The 23,210-nt window shown below is 41.0% G+C and overlaps 1 long non-coding RNA gene across 1 annotated transcript; it reads left to right on the plus strand.

The window, feature by feature from the left end:
* The first annotated feature begins 224 nt into the window (after positions 1-224).
* On the plus strand, positions 225-18,789 carry LOC128312688 (uncharacterized). The gene is made up of 3 exons (XR_008292309.1): positions 225-472; positions 11,937-12,064; positions 18,274-18,789. It is a non-coding gene; the product is annotated as an uncharacterized LOC128312688 (long non-coding RNA).
* The last annotated feature ends 4,421 nt before the right edge of the window (positions 18,790-23,210 follow it).

The following is a 23,210-nucleotide window of genomic DNA, read 5'->3' on the forward strand; positions in this document are numbered from 1 at the left end:
CAGTGAGTTGAGAGCTGAGCAAGTGGAGGCACAACACGTGAAAAGCCGCACTCCCCTGCTGGCCTCTTGACGTCCTGAACTGTGCAGGACAGCCATCCTGGGAAAGCCTGGGGCTCAGGCACCTGCTCAGAGCAGCTCAGGTGGTTCCTTTTTCTCATTTATAGACAGCTTAGCACGGAGGGAAAATAAAAGTTATTGTTTCTCTAAAATACCTGCAGGGGCCCCAGAGCTGAGGCTGGATTTAATCAGCGAAGGTCATGCCCATTAGCTTCCATTAATGTCGTTGCTATCTGTGGTGCCTCTTGAAGCTCTGCCCTGTCCAGCAGATCCTTTCAAACCCTGAGGCGATTGTGTTTGGGCTGTTGCGGGCTGGGAAGCAAGATGAGAGCCCCAGGAGACTGAGGATACGATGCATCAGCTGGGTTCCTGCCATCACTTAGCAAACCCTCACAGCGAAAGGACTCCCAGTGAGGTGAGTCTTGCCTTTCAGAAGGCCTTTGCTTGTCAGCACACCTGGATGTTAGCTTTCCAGTGAGGACCGAATAACGAAGGCTAGTTGTTTATCTCTTCTAGAACTTGGTTACCCCAACTATGAAATAGAAATAGTGATAGCAAACCTCCCGATCCAGGAGGTTTCCTGTATTTATCATAGTGCAACATGCAACTGAATACGTGCATGTGTGTGTGTGTGTGTGTGTGTGTGTGTGTGATTAATGGAGAAGTTCCATCACCAGTGAAAAAAGGTTTTTAAACTGAGGTTTTTTTCTTCTTTTGGTCCATTATCTCCGAATCACAAAATAGACACACACCCCATGAGCTATTTACAACCACATCCGTCATCTCGTTGGACACATTCATAATTGTTCCATTTCAAAGAGTGCTATTTAAAGGTTATGAAGTATCTGGTTGGAAAGCTCCAGTAAACATACCTTACTTCACTGAGCATTTCTGGAAAGTTACTTCGGAATTGTCCAAGATGATACAGAGCAGTTCTGGCTCACTCAAAAGAAACAAAGGGTAATTTAGTAGCTGTGAGTTGAAACCAAATAATGTTGCCAAAACAGTGTGGAGCCTCTTACTCAAGACCTTGCTTTAACCAATAGTGATAATTCTCATTTTCATGAAAGCTAAGTACAAGTCAGGGTTTCTGAAGTCCTCCCTAAACGCACAGTTGGCTCACTTAATGTTTGATCTTCCCCATTGCTTTGATGTATGGCTTTGTTTATTTTGTGATCATTTCGTTTAAAGGCACTCTGTGATTAGTTCACTGCTATGTCCATTCTTGAAATCCTTGGGATTTGAAAAAACTACCTGTCACAGTCATTCGCTAGGAGGATTCTGCCAAAAGAGAAAAATGGGATTAAAACACCACACACATGCAGGGAATATCTAGAAATAGACAGGAGTCAATTTAAATATATACTAAATAAAGCATAAATCATCGGATACCGTGCAGGTACAAGTTCATTCACACTCAAGGCTTGTGAGCCACTTTCCTCCAGCTAGTGCTGCTGGCGGCAAAGAGCTGGTTTTTGGGTGGCCCCGGAGACATCCATCTCCTTTTGGACAATTCTACTTCAGGGCAAAAGCAGGGCGAGAGAGGGCTTCGGGCAACAACACACTGTTTTAGCTTTCCACACATAAAGAAATATTCTTGCAGGCTTAAGAGGAAAGTGACCTGACATGCTTCCTCAGAGCAAAACCCTTCTGCCCTTGGGACACCATTTCCACCTTTACTGGCCCCAGTTTGTCTGTCTCAAAGCGAGGGGATGCCCTGATGGTGACTGATGGTACCCCAGGTAGGGGTGTTGCCGAAAAGGCACATGGGAAGCCGGTAACGTTTGCCCCTGAGACTGACTGTCCTCGGGAACTTTACACAGTTCTCATTTTGCCACATTCCCAATTGAAATGCTGGCTATAGACCAAATACTTGTGTTCCCCCCAAAATGTGTATGTTGAGATCCCACCCCCCGAAGGGATGGTATTAGGAGGTGGGGTCTTTGGAAGTCATTAGGTCACAAAGGTAGAGTCCTTGGCGCCTGGGTGGCTCAGTCAATTAAGTGTCCGGCTTCAGCTCAGGTACTGATCTCACTGTTCGTGGGTTCGAGTCCAGCATCAGGCTCTGTGCTGACAGCTCGGAGCCTGGAGCCTGCTTCGGATTCTGGGTCTCTCTCTCTCTCTCTCTCTGCCCCTCCCCTGCTCATACTCTGCCTCTCTCTGTCTCTCAAAAATAAATAAATGTTTAAAAAAAATTTTAATATTGAACAACAGACATACGTGACTGAGCACGCAAATATGTCTCTTTCATGACTAAACCCAGTGTCCGCAAATTTGGTATATTTTCCTGCTTCTTACTGATTTGCATGCCTAGGCTGAACAGAAATCCTCTCTAGCAAGCTGTGGGCTACATTTTGAAGCTGTGGTATGTCCCCGCCATCTCTCATCACTGTCTTTGTTCCGTAATATCTTTGCCTCGGTTCAATGATTTTACAGTATCGCTGATGTGATTCTTTACTGAGCTGCTTCTTGAAAAGCAAACTGCCCCGTGTATGCTCAGGAAAACAAAAAGTAGCCAATAGAGTGGCTGAGCCAGCATAAACTACTCCAGGGCTGATGGCTTCCATGAAGGTTTCTTGAGCTCCTGCTGGAGCAGCCGTACAGCTACTTAATTACGATGTTGTTTTTCTTGGTTGTCCCCCACAACAACCCTCTTCCTTCCGTAACTCACGGTTTCCTTCGTCCAACAGTTTGGAACCATGATTTTATATTCGTTCTCTTAATAGAACTGGCTCAGTTATATTATTTCATGAGCCTAACCTGATAGTTGAGGAAGTTAAAGAGCAGGATCGCCAACGATCCTTCCAACCCTGAAGATTAACGCCAGCAGGGAAGCGAAGGTGCCACGTATGATTTGAAGTTGTTCATCTAGAGGGAAAAAAAGGCAAAGGGATTGCTTAAGAATGATTCGCAAGGTCTACGAAGCATGGTGTGCCCTTAGTGACGACGATTTAAGAGAGAAGAGGATGAGAAGGTCAAAATCGATGGCTCTCACAACCGAGGGTGCTTTTGCCCCCCCAAAGCACGTTTACAGTGTTTGAAGATATTTTTCACTACTTCAGCTGGAGCTTGGGAGCGGCTGCTACTCTCACGTAGTGGGTAGAGGCCAGGGGGATTGCTGAACATCCTACAATGCTGGGGACGGCCCCACCTCCAAAGCAAACAAGGTCAGTAGTGTGAGACCCACACTCAAAGAGACTTAAATTAGGTGGAAGGAACAGCCATCCGACCACCACTTACCGGACTGAACCACACGATGGGGGGGGGGGGGGGGGACAAAAGACGATTGTCTTTTGTTCTTTCTTTTTTTAAATATAATTAACATGCAGTGTCATATTAGTTTCACGTGTACAACATATTGATTCAACCATCCTGTACATCACTCCGCGCTCACCACGAGGAGTGTGGTCTCCACCTGTCACTAAACGACGTTATTACCACCTTATTGACGATAGTCCCTGTGCTGTACTGTTCACATCCGTGACTTATTTATTATTTTCTGGAAGTTTGTACCTCTTACTTCCCTTTAGCTATTTTATCCATTTCCCACCCCACCCCCATCCCCCTCTCCTCCGGTAACTACCATTTCTTCTCCATGTTTAAGAGTCTGTCTTGTCTCTTTTTTTCTTTGCTTGCTTGTTTGTTTTGCTTCTTAAATTCCACAGAGGAGTGAAATCATGTGGTATTTGTCTTTCTCTCCTGATTTAGTTCACTTGGTAGGGAAGATAGGGAAGCAACCCAACAGGGATGGAGCCTGTCCATCCATAGACGAAAGGACAGGAAGATGTGGCATGTAAGCCAACAGAATATTCCTCAGCCACGAAAAGGATGCCATCTCGCCATTTGCAACAACATGGATGGATGTAGAGGGTATAATGCTAAGTGAAATAAGTTAGACAGAGTCTTCCCCAGTCTTCTGACCTCGAGAACATGAAGAGAGATTTCACATTCTTCCATCGCCAGTTGCTGATGCTGTAAAATCATTATAAACCAACAGAAGCATCTTGACGTCATGTACGTGTGCATACATCAATCCCTACACATGTCACTCTTTGTCAAGATTTGGGGAGAAACTGACCTGTACGTGGTTTTCTGAAGACCCATCTCACTAGACATTCTGCTCTGGGGGTTTTTTTTCCCTCTTCATTTTCTGAACTGATCTGACTGTGCATTAATGTTATTTTTACTCTGCTGTAAACTCTCAGAAGCCCTTTAGAGCATAACGTGTCATTTCGGTTAATAACCACAGTCGTCATTAGATGTGCAATGTGTTCTGTGTGCCCACCATGCCTTAAATTATAGACTCCGTAATAACTAAATAACTAAACTATGAACAACTAAATTTAACTTGGAAATGTTTTCTGTTGAGTTTATATAACACGTTTTGACCTGCTCTGTCCACAGGAAGCCAGAAGACAAAATGGTAAATAGTTTGGAAGAAGCTTTTCAATTCGGTGCAAACAGTAATCCACATTCAGGGTTAAATCTTGAAATTCCAGAAAGATTTGATGGTTTTATTATGTTAACTTCTTTTTTTTTTTTTTTTTTTTTAGTATCTACCTCACTCGCTTTGAAAGACAATTATCACAGTGAATGATTTTTTTAAGCCAAGATTTTGCCAATATACATAGCTTATTTCACTACGTGTCAAATATTTGCTGCCTTTGGGGGATAATATCTTTAAAACTAAATCAGCAGTAAATCTGCCAGGATGCTGTCTTAGATGGAGAAGATTTCTCTGGTGGAACCAATTATCTAGGACACTGTGTGGTGTAGCATTTAAGATCCAGAACCGAAGTCAGACGGCTAAGGTTCAAATCCCCCCTCTGGGGGGATGGTGGGTGTGCAGCTACATTATTCATTTTCTCTGTCTCAGTTTCCTTGCACGTAAAATGGGAATAATAACAGTATCTCCCTCAAAGGTATTTGTCAGAATTAAATGAGTTAAAACAGTGATTTTCTTTTTTCTTTTTAATGTATATTTATTTTGAGAGAGAGACTGCAGTGGAGGGGCAGAGAGAGACGGAGAGAGAGGATCCCAAGCAGGTTCCATGCTGCCAGTGCAGAGCCCGACACAAGGCTTGATCTCACAGACTGTGAGATCATGACCTGAGCGAAAACCAAGAGTCGGCCGCTTAACCGGCTGAGCCACCTGGTGCCCCAAACCAGGGATTTTCAACGTGTGATCCACAAATCAGCAGCAACAACATTATCTGGGGACTTATTAGATGTGCCAGTTTTCTGGCCCCACCCAGACCCACTAAATCAGAAGGCATCCAGGTAGTTCTGATGCACGCGAGAGTTCGAGAAACCAAGAGTTCAAGAAACCAAGACAAACTGTAAAATGTCAAACAGTGCCTGATATATGATAAGCAATCAGTATATGCTAAATATTGTTATCAGCAAATCTGTGTAAGCTTTCCTAAGCTACTTCACTAACTCCTTATTTATTTTAAAACATCTCTTAAAAACATCTATTTTTAAAACACCCTGGCTTTCGTATACTCTTGGCTTTTGGTCAAGCACAAAGTGATTCATTCCTCCCACATCCCTCTGGCTTTCTAGACTTCCTGATCACTCTGTGCCTACCCTCGGAGACCCTCATCTTTCCTCTGTGGGTCCCGTACGGGTCTTGTCGCTGTGGGATGAGTTCTTGTTGCTTTCTCCAGTCCCTATGATTATGTGAGAAAGGGAATGTATACCCTGATGCTAGAAGGTGCACATACATTTTAATAGTTTCCTTCAGGAAACAAATCACCCCTTTTGTAGTTTATCCCACGGCACAACTCCAGGGGGCATCATTCATACTATATTGTATAAAACCCTGCCCAAAGTGCCATCCCAAAGGACAATTTTAGGACAAATAAGGAGGAAAGATGATGCCCCAATGGCACTGACACGAATATTTTTGGTGAGGTTGGTCCTCTTGACACTCCTCCTCTAAGTGCTAACCTTGCTCATGCCGCCGAGCTGGAAAGACTCATTTGGGACACAGACACCAAAGCAAAGAGGCAATGTCATCGCTTAGTGAAGGACTTCTGATGAGAAAGCCTTGTGTGGGGGGCTCTGATACCAATGGGATTCCTACCCTCGCTAGGTTCACAAATCAATTTAACTGACAGAAAAGAGAAAAGCAAGCTTCCTTCCAAAGGGTATAGAATAGAGAGGGGGAGGACAGAAAATGGCTTTACAGTGGAGAAACCTCCCAAACACTACCTCAACCAGGTGACCTAGGTCAACATCAACAGTCATAGACCACATTGATAGCACACACCCTTGATTATGTAGCCTTGTATTCTAGATCCAGCCTACGCTTCTAGCTTTACTTCTATTTAAACTTTATATGTTGGGCAACATGACTATAATTTTCTTAAGATCAGGTTTTACTACATTGATTCTCCGCAGAGTCTCGTCTTCTTAATTCTTTGAGAAATTGACAGAAGGAAAGAGAGAAGAAGAAAGGGGGAGAAATAACCTTTTGGAAAAATAAATGGATTTTCCTAGTTTCTTAGAAGATACAGCAGATAGGGGTGCCTGGGTGGCTCGGTCAGTTGAGCATCGGACTTTTGATTTTGGCTCAGGTCATGATTTTGTGGTTTGTGAGTTCAAGCCCAGCATCAGACTCCATGCTGAGCGTGGAGCCTGCTTGGGATTCTCTCTCCCTCTCTCTGCCTCTCCCCTGCTCTCTCTCTCTCTTTCTTAAAAAAAAAAGATTTATATATATGATAGATATATATATTATCAATATATATATGTATATGTATGTATTTATATGATATCTTATAATTTCTAAGTAAAATAATCATTAGGATATATTTTTGTTAATAAAGACAGAGAAATCATGTTCTTTCAGGCCACGGACATTTATGGACTTCATGTAGGATTCTCAGTAGTTGTGCCCTATATTTGGAACTTAGCTACAAAAGGACATAGAAATAAGCTAAAATAACAAGGTAATATTATGAAATCTATATTTTAATGACTTTGAAAATGAGCACAAAATACAAGCCACTCTAGAAGATGATTCGATTGACTCAAAACTTTTATAAATCTCAAAAGAAAAACCTTTATAGTCATTTTAAAAAGTCAAGTCAGTGGAGAAACAATAAAAAAACAACCATGACAGGGGCGCCTGGGTGGCGCAGTCGGTTAAGTGTCCGACTTCAGCCAGGTCACCATCTCGCGGTCCGTGGGTTCGAGCCCCGCGTCAGGCTCTGGGCTGATGGCTCAGAGCCTGGAGCCTGTTTCCGATTCTGTGTCTCCCTCTCTCTCTGCCCCTCCCCCGTTCATGCTCTGTCTCTCTCTGTCCCAAAAATAAATAAACGTTGAAAAAAAAATTAAAAAAAAAAAACAACCATGACTAAACCAACAGGCCACCCTTAGACTGTTTTACAAAAAAGTTTACTAAATTTTGGAAAAAATAGCCTTTTTAATGAACTAACTATATTTGAAAAAGGAAGTGGAGAGCACATCATTTCATTTTGTGATGCTGCTATAACCCTAAAAATAATCAAATAACAGTGTCTCAGAAGGAAAAGCTGCAAGCCAATCGTTGTTTAACACGGATGTAAAAATTCTGAATATTAGCAGACTGAATTCAACAATGCAATGTTATATTTCTCTGTTGCTTAAAACTGTTGTCTTTTTATATCAACTTTAAGGGAGTATAAGTCTAGACAATAAAGTTTATGTATGTAATGTACATGTATATACTAAATATTATCGCTCCCTCTGTGGTTACCTTTTCATTTTTTATAATACTTGGAAGAACAGAAGTTTTCAATATTGTTATTACTATTTTATTTTATTCTTGGTGTTTTGGTGTGCTAACAAATTTTTGCTGTCCCAAAGTCACAAAGGCTATTTCCTGCGTTTTCTTCTAGAAGTTTTACAGTTTTAAATTTATGTTTAGACATATGATCTATTCTGAATTCATATTTTCAAGCAAGGGTCATTCAGAAGTGAAATCCATCTGTTTTCCATGTGCTGAAAAGACATCCTTTCTCCCATTGAATTGTCTTGGCATCTTTGTTGAAAATCAATTGACTATACATATGTGGGTCTATTTCCAGACCGTGTATCTGTGAATGTCAATGTGGGCTAAAATATGCCCAGGTAGCTGGTAAACCATGATTTCTTGATGTGTCTGCAGAGGAGATTAGCAGCTGATTTGGTAGACAGAGGAATGAAGATTGCACTCACCAGTCCAGGCAGGCCTTATCCCATCTGCTGAGGGACTGGATAGAACAGAAAGGTCAAGGAAGGGCAAATTTGTACTCTTTGCTTGAGCTGGACATCTATCTTCTCTTACCCTCTAACGTCTGTGCTCCTGATTCTCAGATTTTCACACTGACCAAGACTTACACCATCAAGCTTTGCCACACCTCTTCTCAGGCATTTGGACTCTGGCTGGTCTTTCCACTTTTAGCTACCTGGGTTCTCAGCCTTTGGATTCAGACGGCACCACACCATCAGCTTCCCTGGTTCTCTAGCCTGCAAATGGCCGATCATGGAACTTGTTGGCCTCCATGATCATGTCAACCAATTCCTGTAATAAATCTCATATGTAGACAGATATATATATATCTGTACATATTCTATTGAGAACTCTGAATAATACAGTATTCTACCCCCCTGATTTCTACCTGTCTTAACATAATTCCACCCTGTCATGATTACTCGTTAGCAAAACTTGACATCAGGAAGGTAAGTTCTCCAACTTTATCTCTTAGTGTTCAAAATTGTTTTGACTATTCCAGGTTATTTGCATTTCTATATACTTTTAGAATCCGCTTTTCAATTTCTACCCCAAAAGCCTGCTGGGATTTTGACTGAGCTTACATTAAATCTATAGATCAGTTTCAAGAGAATCATCTTTTAAAAAACACTGAACCCTCTAGGAAGTTCTGACATACGCTACAACATAGATGAACATTGAGAATGTTATGCTGAGTAAAATAAGCTAGTCACAAAAAGACAAATACTATATGATTCCAATTATGGGAGGAATCTACTCAAATTTATAGAAACAGAAAGTAGAATGGCAGTTACCAGGAGCCGTTGAGGGAAGAGAATAAGGAATTATCATTTAATGTATATGGAGTTTTGTTTTTGCAAGATGAAAAATGTTCTGGAGATTGGTTGCATAACAATATGAATATACTCAGCACTATTGAACTGTATGCTTACAAGTGGATAAGATGGGGAATTTTTTTAATGCATATTTTACTGCAATTAAAAATTTAAAAACACGTATTGAGTCTTCAATCTGTTAATACAATGTATCTCTTTATTTAGATAGTCTTTCATTTCTCTTGGTGAACGGATCTTACAAGATTTTGTTAAATTTATCATTAGGTAACTTTATCTTTTTATGTCTTTGATGTCATTGTGAAAGGTATTGTTTAAAGACAGTTTTACTACTTCCCTTACCATTTATATACCTTCCTTTTCCTCTTCCTTCCTTTCTTCCTTACCTCTTTTCTCTCTTTTTTGGCAATGTTGAACTCAAGTGGAGAAAACAGACATCCTTGCCTTGTTCCTTAGAGAGAAAATGTTCAGGCTTTTTCCATTAAATGTGTTGTTAGCTCTGAGTTTTTCACAGATGATCCTTATCAGATTGAGGAAGTTTTCTTTTATTCCTTTTATTCCCAGTTTGCTTAGATTACTTCATATTAGTGGATGTTGAATTTTGTCAAAGAGTTTTCCATGCATGTTAAGATTCTGGTGGTTATGTGTATTCTGTTAATATAGTGAAGTATTTTGGTTGATTTTTTTTTTTTTAAGGTTGAGCCAGTCTTACGTTCCCAGGGCAAAGCCCACTTGAACATGATACATTAATCCTTTTTATATATTGATGGAGTTTGATTGGCTAAATTTTTTTAAAGTTTTTATTTAAATTCCAGTTAGTTGATATACAGTGATTGGCTAGAATTTTTATAAGGATTTTTTTTAACTCTATGTTTACAATACATAGATAAATAGTTTTCTTTCTTTCTTTCTTTCTTTCTTGGTAATGTCTTTCTGGATTTGGTATCTGGTTAATGTTCACATCAAAAAATAAGTTGAAAAGTGTTTTTCTTTTCCTCTGTATTTTCAAAGATTGATGGGAAGACTTGTGTAGAATTTGCCGATCGAAAACTACCTGGGTCTGAAATTTGCTTCCTCAAGAGATTCGGTAACACATTAAAATATTTAAGAGCAAACTATTAATATTTTCCATTTCTTCTTGGATCACACTGACAATTTGTTTTTAAATTTACTAACAAAAGGTCATTCATAATATCCTCTTATTATTTTTTTCGTATCTGTATGACCTGTAGTGATGATCCACTCTCATTCCTAACATTGGTAACTTGCCTGTTTTCTTAACCATTTGAGTATACTTCCCTTCACTCCATCTCATTGTTCGTGCTACTGCTGTCACGTATTTTGCTTCTACACTTATTACAAGATCCAAAATAAAACGTTATTCCTACTTCTTTAATTTTTCTTGTCTGTTTGTTTATTTATAATTCCAGATAATTAACATACAGTGTTATATTGGTTATTACTTCTTCTTTAAGCTGTTGCATTCACTTACGTATTTACCATTTCTGGTGTTTTTCGCTCCTCTTTAAGATCCAACTTACTAGTATGATGTTACTTCAACCAGAGGAATTTCTTTTAACATTGCTTATAGTAGAGGCCTACTGGGAAAAAAAATCTGTCCAGAGTTTGTCTTCAATAAAAGTAAATATTTTGCCTTCATTTTTGAAGAGTATTTTCACTGGACATACGCTTCTATGCTCTCACGTTTTTTTTCAGAAATGTAAAGATACCATTGTTTTCTGGCTCTCACTGGTCCTAAGAAGTGTGGGACATTCTTAATTTGTTCTTGTGAACGTAATGTCTTCTTCCCCGCTCTGATTTTTAAGATTTTTTCCTGAATCATTAGTTTTTAGTAATTTGACGGTTGCATTTAAGATTTTTTCCTGAATCACTGGTTTTTAGTAATTTGACGGTGATGTGCCTTGGTGTGTTTTTATTCATGCTTCTTCTGGTTGGTATTTATTGAACTTCTTGGATCTATTGGCATACAGTTTTCACCAAATTTTGAAAAATATTAACTCATATTTCTTCAAAAATATTTTCTGCCCTCTTCTCATTCAAATGACATGTTGAACCATTTCATATTTTCCCAAATGCCACTAAAGCACTGTTCATTTTTGTTCACCCTTTTTTTTTCTCTGTGTGTGCATCAATTTGGATAGTTTCTAATGCTATTTCTCCAATGTTACTGCCATTTTTCCTTCTGCAGCGTTTAATCTGCTGCTAATCCCACTCAGTGATTTTTCTTTTCAGGTATTATAGTTTTCAACTCTACAAGGTTTCAACTCTGTAAGTTATACACACACACACACACACACACACATATGTATATGTATAATTTGATATCTTTTTTAAGCTTATTTATTTATTTTGAGCGAGAGAGGTAGGGGCAGAGAGAGAGGGAGAGAGAGAATCCCAAGCAGGCTCCACACTGTCAGCACAGAGCCCTATGCAGGGCCCAATCCCATGACCCTGGAGATCACGACCTGAGCTGAGATCAAGAGTCGGATGCATAACTGACTGAGCCACCCAGGCGCCCCTAATATGTAGTATCTTAAATATATATAAGATTATGTAATTATATATTATAGATAATTATGTATAAATTATATATTATAAATACTTATATATGGTTATATATAATATATATAAAGAAATATATATGTATCTTCAATTTCCCTTCTGGTTATGTACACGTCTTCCTTTAAATCCTGAACACAGTTGTGAGTTCTTCCAGGTCTAAAGCCAGGATGATAGTAAGTCTCACCCTATCTGTTCCCTTCCCTCAGGAATCGCAATCCCACACTCCCTGTACTGCAATGTGTTCACCTATTTCTTGATCTTGTCCACTTGTCTAATTGTTGGTGGCAGAAGGGTGAGCCCAGTGACCACAACTCCAACACAAAGGAAGTGGAAGGTATTTATAAGCTTTTAACACACAATCTAACTTCATCTTTACCCCCCACCTCCTTTTATTCAGTCTCCCTTACCAGAATGGAAGTTCTATCAGGTTGGGGACTTTGGTCTGTTTCCTTCCTGCTATATCTCCATTACCTAAAATATACCATAAATATTTGTTAAATTATTAAAGCAATTATTTATTTTATCTGTAATCTTGTAATTCTTTAGCCAAGAAAGAGTGATAGCATATTTGTTTCAGTAAATTCAAATTTCAACACGGCACAGTCAACTTTTATAATCATAAGTCCACATTTAAGGGTGTTTAGCCAGCACATGAAGAATTATCAATTAGCATAATGTGTGTGAAAACTGTGCTCTCGGGGCGCCTGGGTGGCTCAGTCAGTTGAGCATCTGACTCTTGATTTCAGCTCAGTTCATGATTTCACAGTCATGAAGTTGAGCCCTGCATCAGGCTCTGTGCTGACACCACAGACCCTGCTTGGGATTCTCTCTCTCACTCTCTCCCTCTCTCTCTCTCTCTCCCTCTGCCCCTCCCCAGTTCACGCACACATGCACACATGTGCTCTCTCTCTTTCAAAAAAAATGCCCTCTCATTGATGGAATTAAACATATTTAGAATATGGGGATAGGCGAACGTATTTCAGAGGCATTCCTCACCCTTATAGGACATAAGAATTCAATGAGTCTATCGTCTGAACCCACAGAGATGCTTTGAGGGCTTAATCTTTAAACAAAATACACTTGGAATCCAGCCACCGGTCGAAGCAAATATCTGTTTGCTTGACACAGATCATGGAATGTTGTCATGCATTGCATGCAAAGTGCTGCTCAGAGGACCCAAATGTACAGAGGGCTGGAATTTCATCTAGAGTAGAGGACTGGGTGTACGAACAGTTTTATATCCACTTTTTAATCAATAGTGGTTGAGTACATGTTAGTATGTGTACAGAATTTTGTCTAAGATACGGCTTCATTATACCTGGTGGAGAGATTGTGAGGCAGTAGTTAACCTGCTCCCACCTCAAACTTTTCAGAGGCTCCTGCTGCCTACCAGACAATAACTAAGAGTTATGCAGTCCCAAATTTACATAGGCTAGTTTGCAATTGACCGAGGTGGGTTTATTCTCAAGAAATTTAACTTCAGAGAAATCTGTTCGTGTGATTCATCCTATTAACAGACAAGATGAGGAAAATCTTATAATCATGTTAGAAGATGTATCATAGTTCTGATATATAATTTCAAACAAATTCATAATTTAAAAAAAAAAATAGCAAACAGGAAATGGAAGAGGCCTTTTCTTAAACTTCAAAAATGTTGTACCCAAATCTAACATTATTAAATGGGCCTATGGAATAAAATGAAAACCAAGGAAGAGTTTATTTTATGTATAACATATATGCAGTACTCTAGAGACAGCATTCTGGGAGGGGAAAGTATGAACTACTCAACAAATTGTGCTCCTTTTACTACCTGGAAGGAATTTGACCTTGGTTGGTTTTTTGTTTTTGTTTTTGTTTTTTTCCTGTGGTAATCTAACAGTCCTAACAACCTTTGATAATATGTCTGAATTATTTTAAAAGAGAGTCAAAATGAGGGCATCTGGGTGGTTCCGTCGGTTGAGTGTCCAACTCCTGATTTTGGCTCAGGTCACGATCTCATGGTTGGTGGGTTCGAGCCCCATGTCAGGCTCTGTGCTGTCACTGCAGAGCCTGCGTGGGATTCTTTATCTCCCTGCCCTTCCCCTGCTCACACTCTCTCTTTCCCTTTCTGGTGCATGTGCTCCCTCTCAAAATAAATTAATTAATTAAAAAAAAAGAAAGTCAAAATGACTAAATACCTAATCTCTTACGAAAAGTATTTCAAATACAATCTTTTTGTGTGCAATTAGTTTTATTGCATATACTGGGACACTTAGCTATTCTCTGTGGCGGATACACTGCATCTATTTCACTCCAAACACAAAAATAAATTCCAAATGCATTTAAAAATCTAAGTGTGAAAAGCAAAACAGTGAAAAATAGGAGAAAAAAAACAGAATATCTTTGTAACCTTGGAATAAAGAGATATTACTTAAACAAGACAAAAGAAAGCAAATACCTTATAATTCATCAAAAAGATTTATAAATTTGGGGGCACCTGGGTCGCTCCGTCAGTTAAGTGTTTGACATCGGCTCAGGTCATGATCTTGCGGTTCATGGGTTTTAGTCCCGTGTCAGGCTCTGTGCTGACAGCTTAGAGTCTGGATCCTGCTTCAGATTCTGTGTCTCCCTCTTTCCCTGCCCGTCCTCTGCTTATACTCTGTCTCTCTTTCTCAAAAACAAATAAACATGAAAAAATTAAAAAAAAAGATTTATCAATTTAATTATGTTAATATCATTTAACTTCAGCATAAAAAATATATCTGAGACAAAGATAAAAGGTGATCACTGCATGTACAATCAGCCATGAATTAGTATCAAAATGTACATGTGACATTCAGCAATTCAACAAGTAAAAGATAAACCAAGGTGGAAACCGGCAAAGTACATGAATGGGTGGTTCAAAAAAGAAAAAAATATAAATGGTCAATAAGCATTTCAAAAGATATCCAAACTCACTAGTAATCAGGAAATGGAGCTAAAAATAATAAAATATAATTTCATACTCATTAGCTGGCCAAAGTTTAAAACCAAGCACTGGGTGGGGTTAGTGGAGGAATGAGAACTGAGGGTCACTGAGAATCAGAACAACCACTTTGGGAAACAACCTGATAGCAGCCGGCAAACCCCTAAATGCTGCATTTAAGGTATCCCTGTAAAAATCTCACATATACATGTACACATAGAGTTGTATACGAGTTCAGTGATGTCCTTTGCAGCATTTTGAAGTAGTGAAGACCTGGAAACAACCTAACTATGCATCACCAGGTCAATGAACAAACACTGTTAACATCCATGTGACAAAGATGTTTGTCTCTTGCTCTTTCCCGATGCTCAGCACCTAGAACAGTGCCTGACTCTTGGTAGACTCTCAACAAGTTCTTGCTATATATATGAATAGATGAGTGTTCACACCATGTTATAGCATAAAGCAGATAAAATAATCTACGTGCCTTGACACTGATGAGTCTCGAAGAAAAATGACCTGCCAGAGACTTCGTGGGGTATAAATCCATACATGTAAATTTTCAAACGCACACAATAATGTTATATTGGTGGGTGGCGATGTAGGCACTTTCCACAAATTCAAAATCTATCTGGAATTCAACCAGTCCTGCCCGCATCCCTGCTAACTAGCCGGGCCAAGCCACCCCCAACCCCGCCCCGGATTATTATTGCTTCACTCCCCTAACTGGTTTCCCTCCTTGTGCTCGCGTCCTGCCTAGAATCGACGCTCCGCACGGTAGCCGGAATGATGCTGCTAAACATTTGTCAGGTCAAGCCACCCTTCTGCTCAAAACCCTCGAATGGCTCCTACCTCAAAAACTCCTTACGATGGACTGCAAGGCTGCACCTCACCCCAGCCCTCGGCCCTCTGACTCTGTTCATTGCTCCAGAGCTGCCCCAACCTCACTCCTTGAACCTGGGTTCCCTTGGCCTGGCATGCCTGTGGCCTTGATGTCTGTGTGCTTTATTCCTTTTCTTTCTCCAGATCTTCCTAAAATGTAATCCTGTCACTGAGTTGCTCCCTGGCGATCTTATCCCAAATTGAACACGCCCCTACCCCTCCTTGTTTTCTTTTCCTGTTTTATTTTTTTCCTTAGCATGCCTTCTCATCTAACATTCCACGTGTTTTACCTAGTTTTCGCTCATTGTCTGTCCCTACATTCTTTCAAATGTCAGCTGCAGAAGCGCAGGGACATTTGTGTGTTTCATTGCTTGCTACATCTCCAGGAACCAGAATATTGCGTGGTGCAGAGTAGGCTTAGATTGAGACATAGGGGCCAGGATACAGACCTCTTTCAGAAGACTGATTGCCTTTGGGGACTGAGAAATGTAGGTAGAATGTGGAGACAGTTCCAAATATATTGTATTGTTTTGTATTCTAATCAACAACAAAAAAAAAAATGAAGCAGATATGGCAAATGTCAGCATCAAAATAGACTGGATGCTATAGATAAGGAATATATGTTGTCTACTATTTTTCATACTCTTATTTAAATTGATGGATATCTGTATAATAAAGTACACCAATCTTAAGTGTACAGATAATCACTATTCTTTTTTTTTAATTTTTTTTTAACGTTTATTTATTTTTGAGACAGAGAGAGACAGAGCATGAACGGGGGAGGGTCAGAGAGAGGGAGACACAGAATCTGAAACAGGCTCCAGGCCCCGAGCTGTCAGCACAGAGCCTGACATGGGGCTCGAACTCACAAACTGTGAGATTGTGACCTGAGCCGAAGTCGGACGCTTAACCGACTGAGCCACCCAGGCGCCCTGATAATCACTATTCTGACTTCTATTATCAGTTAAGTTTGCCTGTTTCTTGAAATTCATATAAACAGATTTATACAATATATATACTCATGTGTCTGCCTTCTTTCACTCAACGTAACATCATTGAGATTTATCCACGTTTCGTATGTACCAGTAGATCACTTTTTAAAAGTTAAAGTAATAGTAATTACTATAGTATAGTAATAGTATTCCACTGCATGCATATACCGCAATGATTTCCCTCCAAGGCACCCTCCCATGGTGGGCATTTGATTTTTTTCTCAGGGTTTGGCCATTATGCAGAAAGCACCTATAAATTTCTGGAATGTATTTGTTTACAAACGTGTGTCCCCATTTCACTTGCATGTATTCTAGAACTGGACCATCCGAATCTTGTATATGCCTGGATTCAGTAAAAATTGCCAAATAGTTTTCTAAAGTGGTTGTACCATTACCACCAGCACCAGCAATGTCCTAACCGCAGTGGCCCCGATCCTGCCAACACTTGTTACTGTCAGTCTTTTTAAATTGTAGCCATTCTGGTGGGTGTGTGGTGTATCTCAGTTCAGATTTTAATTTGCATTTTCCTGATGAGCAATGATGTTAAGCCCCTTTATTCACTTGTTGGCCATCCGGACATCCTCGTTTGCAAGGTGCTCCCTTTAAAATTTAGGTTTATTGTCTTTGCTTATCCTTTGTAAAGCTTCACCTGTTCTGGAGAAGTCTTCTTCAGATACACGTATCATGAATCTGGGGCTTGCTTTTATTTCCTTCCTGATGTCTTTTGATGAAGAAAAATGTCAAGTCTCGATGAGATCCAACTGCATGCTTTTGGATATTTAAAATATTGTGTAATTAAGGGGCGCCCGGGTGGCTCAGTCGGTTAAGCGGCTGACTTTGGCCTAGGTCATGATCTCGTGGTTGACCAGGTTGAGCCCCATGTCAGGCTCTGTGCTGACAGCTCGGAGCCTGGAGCCTACTTTGGATTCTGTGTCTCCCTCTGTCTCTGCCCCTCCCCCACTCGCTCTCTCTCAAAAATAAATAAAAACATAAAAAAAATTAATATTGTGTAACTAAAAATGTTTAGTTTAAAAAAAAGAGAGAGAAAAGAAGGTCTTTCCCCTTCCCCTGCGGTTACACAGAACATAAATGGTTGGAAGATTTTTCCTTTTGCTTCTCTCTCCTTCTTCCTTCCCTTTCCACCTTTTTCTTTCCTCCTTTCTTTCTTTCTTTCTTTCTTTCTTTCTTTCTTTCTTTCTCTCTCTCTCTCTTTCTTTCTTTCTTTCTTTCTTTCTTTCTGTTGTTGTATATTGTATTAACTCACCTAACTCCAAGACCATCATGGGGGTTAATTTTTAAATAGGCACGAGCCCTACCCCCTTCCGGTTCTCCGTGGCTCTTACCTCCCACCCGCTGTGCCCCGTCCCGTGCGCGCCTTGCCCGCAGCGCCGCCCTGCGGCCGGAGCCACCTACCCTCCCCGTGGCCAGGGACTGGTGGCGCGCATGCGTGAGAGGGTGAGGGGCCTGGCCCTGGCCCGGGAAGGAAGGGAAGCCTTGCCAGCGCGCCGCCGGATAGCAGGTGCTGCTGGAGTAGAATCGTGAGCCCCACGAAGCAGGCTGCAAAGGTTTGTGGGGCTCCTGCTTCATCGGGTTTCTGGAAAATCCACCTGGCCAGGGCTGCCATAAATGTGCTGTGGATACAAGGCGCGCCCAGACACACTCACGTTCTGGGATAAATAGTTGAGATTCCACTTGAGACTAATTAAGTCGACTCTGCTTCATCAGCTTCAGGAAGAACGAAGGGAGTGAAACGAGCTTCTCCTGTTTGATCAGTGTGCTGAGAAGCCTGCCGCTCACCCAGAAGGAATAGGGAGGAAATGAGCGTTATGGTGCATGAACTTCATGGGCTTCGTGTTCGGCCAGATTTCCAATCTCAATGATCCCCTGCACGACACTGGAGAGCTAGAGATTGCAATCGTGTTTCATGAATGCGGGGGAAACGTCTCGCAAGATGAAAACAATACCTCCGACTACCTGGCACAGCCACCCCTTGGTAGACTGGAAGCTACTGGAAGCATTTCAGTTTGGAATCTAAACCCTAACTTAGTCACGCGGAGCCTTCATTTACATGCTTTCTTCCAACTCCCTATGTCTGCTCAGGATTATCTGGGTACACATCTGTCTCTGTCACCAGATATGAGCTTCCTTAAGGTCAGGGCTATGTTTTATGACCCTCCCCCCCCCACCCCCGTGTCTAACATAGTATTTTGCTTTTATAAAAAATAATAATAATAAATATTTTTTAACTGACTAAACTTCTGGCCGTCTAGACAAAATCTATTCCTAAACATTGTATATACAAAGAAAAACAAAGAAAGTTTTTACCACTTCTTTTTTTTTTTTTAGATGTTGCACCTGCTTCTATTTGTTTGTTTATTTATTTATTTTCACATGTTGATGCCAGGGGCGCCTGGGTAGCTCAGTCGGTTGAGCGTCGGACTTCAGGTCAGGTCATGATCTCAGGTTCTGTGCTGACAGCTGGGAGCCTGGAGCCTGCTTGGAAGTCTATGTCTCCCTCTCTTTCTGCCCCTCCCCCGCTCATGCTCTGTCTCTCTCTGTCTGAAAAATAAATATAAACATTAAAAAAAATTTATGTGGATGCCAGTATAGGTAGCATACAGTATTGGATTAGTTGCAGGTGTACAATGTAAGGAATCAAAAATTCTATACATTACTCAGTGCTCATCGCGATAAGTGTATTCTTAATCCCCATCACCTATTTCACCCAACCCCCCACTCCCTCTGGTAACCATCAGTTCTTTATAGTGAAGAGTCTATTTTTTGGTTTGTCTTTTTTTTTTTTCTTCGTTGCTTCTTACCACTTTAAAACCAAGGACTGATTCCTTGTGGAAAATGTTCCAGAGATAGCATATGACATTGCAGAGTAAATAGACTAGAAGGAAAAAAAAAACAAAAACAGGTCCCTAACTTCAAAACTTTTTGAAGTGTGAATCTGCTGAAACTCCTATTGTAGATGCCACCATGGCATTGGTCCCTAAGCAGTTTCCAGCAGGAACATTTCTTTGGGAGTTTTTTGGCATCTCACTCACAAACTTCAACAGCTACCTCGAGTGGCAAGGTCTGCTTTGGAAAGCCAGCCACGAAGAATTCTGGAAAATCTGGCCTCCAACAGAAGGTTTCTATTTTACTTCTTGAGGTAACGCAAAGGGGCTGGTTTTAATCTACAAAACTCTGTTGTCTAGGTAAAAATTCCTTAGAAATCTCTGCATTCACTTACACACTTTTCCCTGTAATTAAGGTGCTGAGCTGTGTTACTGCTTATAATGCAAAAATACAAATTTCAGGGAATGTGAAGTTTGGTCTTGGAGAAGACAGTATCCTGTTAATAATCCCTTTATTAATTCACATTGGATTGAACAAGCACAATTCTGGATAACATGGAATCTGTCTTTTTTGGATGATGAAAAATGGAACTAGGTGGGATAGTGAAATTTTCACAGGAAACTGAGAAACATCACACACAAAAAATAGATTTGGAGAATAATGCTCTCGAATTTATAGAGGAAAAAAAAGAGATAACATACTACAAAATAGGGCATAACTTAGAAAAGAGAATATGTACTCGTCTACCCAATGAACGAGTAACAGAACCAAAGAGATAACAGATAATTCCTAACAAAAACTAGTCATTTAGTTATTCAACCACTCTTTCTTGGCCATCTTCTGCACCACACCCCATACGAGGTGCTAAATATGGCTTCCAATTTGTACAGGGCATTGATCCAGTCCCCAAAGGAGCCCTAAGAGCAGGACTGGCCCTAAGGCAAATGATGAAATCTACAATATAACATTTACCTGAGTTTTTCTTCTCTTCTTGTTGCAAACTTCTCCCTGCCTCTTTCCCTTTCTGTGGTTAATTTTCTAATTCGAGGCCCCAGAATTAAAAACGTTCTAGGAGGGGCGCCTGGGTGGCTCAGTCGGTTAAGCGTCCGACTTCAGATCAGGTCATGATCTCACAGTACGTGGGTTCGAGCCCCGCGACAGGCTCTGTGCTGACTCAAAGCCTGGAGCCTGCTTCGGATTCTGTGTCTCCCTCTCCCTCTGCTCATGCTCTGTCTCTGTCTGTCTCTCAAAAATAAATAAACATTAAAATGAATTTTTAAAAAAAGTTCTAGGAAATATATGTAGTCAGTGTGGTTACGGCTTTGTGGAAATTGAGGTCAACGTATCCCCTCACAGTGGTATTCGTATTTTAAAGCTTATCTATTTCAATTGAAATGCTTGACCAATCAGGAGAAGGTGGACCCAAATTCATCAGCAGAAGATGGTGATAAACAGCCCTTTCTGTTACCCCACGGGTAAAGCCACCCCACATTTTATTATTGTGAGAAACCAGAAGGGCTAGCCTGTTTAACTGTAAGCTTGAAATGACTTTAGTTATAGTCATAGAGAAAGTCTTGAACTGGGCCAAATGCTGCAGAGATTTACATCATGGAACAGTAAAGGAATATTCTCTCTGCAATCTGCTTCTCCAAAGACTATAGTCGGACTGCTTGGAGCGATATTTGTTAACAGAAGTAAGTTGATACAGTTGAGAGGATCCCGAGCAAGGCACCAAAATGATCAAAGGAGTAACTCGTGCGTTAAGATCAAAAGACCTGGCGGTGTGTAGATTGGCCAAGTAACGGCGGAGAGGGGTACTTGATAAGCGTCTACAAATATTTAAAAGGTGTTAACTTTTGAAAAGGTGCCTCCTTGCTAGAGGACGCAAGTCCTTATTTTGCGTGCTTGGAGGTGAAACAGCAAAGGTTAAACTAAAGAAAGAACAGCGTACCTAGAATAGCAGGAAATAGTCCCAAAAATAACAATCGAGGCTTTTGCAAAATGAGACCATGGGAAGCGTTAGATCCGCTACGTCCATAGCAGAAACTAAGCCTGAATAACTCCCTTTGGGAATCATTATATCTCACTGTACTTCTGGCCTCTGTTACCCATCATTTGATGGGCTCACTTACCTTATCCTACCTGCTGCCCAACGTCTTTCACATCCTTTCACATCCACCAGTGACATTACATCTACTTTTTGGCAGAGTATGACTTATGCGGCAAAGTCATATTGACGTATACAAAGGGGAAAACCTTTGAATAGTTGCCGTCACCGTATGTGTTCCCTACATAGCATCTCTGTTAATCAAACAATGCCCAGTTTAGGACGACAGAATTTTAAAAGCCAGAAACAAGCTTGAGGTAACCATTGTCATCGGAGAGGCTGAGTGACTTCTCCAAAAGGCACAAGCCTGGTGACCAAACAGGGGCTAATCCCAGGTCTTTGCCACAACGGGACCTGATTCCCACCATATGGCAATACCTTTATCTTTAAAAAAAATAATAAAAAAGAGGGGGGGCACCTGGGTGGCTCAGTCAGTTGAGCAGCCGACTTTGGCTCAGGTCATGATCTCACTGTCTGTGAGTTCGAGCCCCGTGTCAGGCTCTGTGCTGACTGCTCAGAGCCTGGAGCCTGTTTCAGATTCTGTGTCTCCCTCTCTCTCTGACCCTCCCCCATTCATGCTCTGTCTCTCTCTGTCTCAAAAATAAATAAACGTTAAAAAAAAATTTTTTTTTTTAATGCAACCCTCTCTGACTCCGTGTGACCATCTCAGTTTAGTGATTAGCAAATTCTAGGACATTTTTTCCTCTGCCAGACTTCCAAATTTTCACATTGTTATTCCAGCTTAGAATAGATTCGTTCCAAATCGCAAAATAGGTTCGTAAACAGCACAGCTTTTGTCCTAGCGGAAAAACGACGTTGGAGCCAGGCGTCCCTGAAGGTCAACCCACCTGTTGTCGGACACAGTGAGGTGCTTAGGCTGAGGGGCAAGGCCTTCTCCCTCACACACAAATGAGCAGCCCTGCTTGCTGCAACCTCTTCGCCTAGATCGAGCTTCACATGGGGCCCACCGAAGTCGGAGATGAGACCTTGCACGGCCAAGAGCCATGAGAGCATTCTTGCCATAGTTCGTGACAACCCTACCAGATGAAAGTCGGGACTGTGTCGTTTCTTTTTACCTACACCCTTCACCAGCAATAAGATGACTGTGGGGGGTGGGCTGCATCGTAAGGTAACGAGTGACGTGTTGCCGGCCTGATCTCACTCTTCATCAGCTGCCCGGTTGGTTCTCAGCTAGACTTGAGGGTGCTGGAACGGATGGGTACAACGTGGGTCCTGCCTTCAAAGGGCGCAGGGTCTAATGTGCACAGTGGGAGTGGAAACCACTTTGTAAGACTGAGAGAAATGCTACGACAGAGACAGTAGGGGTTGAAATGGGTCATTCAAGAGGGAGAGACAAGGGGTATCCATCCCCGGTGACGTTAGGGAAAGCTTCCCGAAAGAGCAGCCTATTCTGGTTGTCTACCACTCTTCCCGTTTTATTTCTCTCTGCATGTATGCAAATGTATACCATGCATATGGAGAATTTTTAATGGGTTTATATCACAGATTGCTATGCAACTTGCTTTAAAAAAAAAATCAACAAATAGCATAGATGTCCTTCCGTATATTTCACGTCATGTTTTCAAATAGCTAGAGAGTGTATTTCCACCATCTACTTAACCATTGCTCTGTTTTGAACAATTGGGTTGTTTCTAATTTTCACTAATTCCTAAGGTACTCTAGATCACAGCCTCCCCTCATTTTGGTCCCA

The sequence above is a fragment of the Acinonyx jubatus genome, chromosome A1 (genome assembly GCF_027475565.1).
Source record: "Acinonyx jubatus isolate Ajub_Pintada_27869175 chromosome A1, VMU_Ajub_asm_v1.0, whole genome shotgun sequence".
Taxonomy (NCBI): domain Eukaryota; kingdom Metazoa; phylum Chordata; class Mammalia; order Carnivora; family Felidae; genus Acinonyx; species Acinonyx jubatus.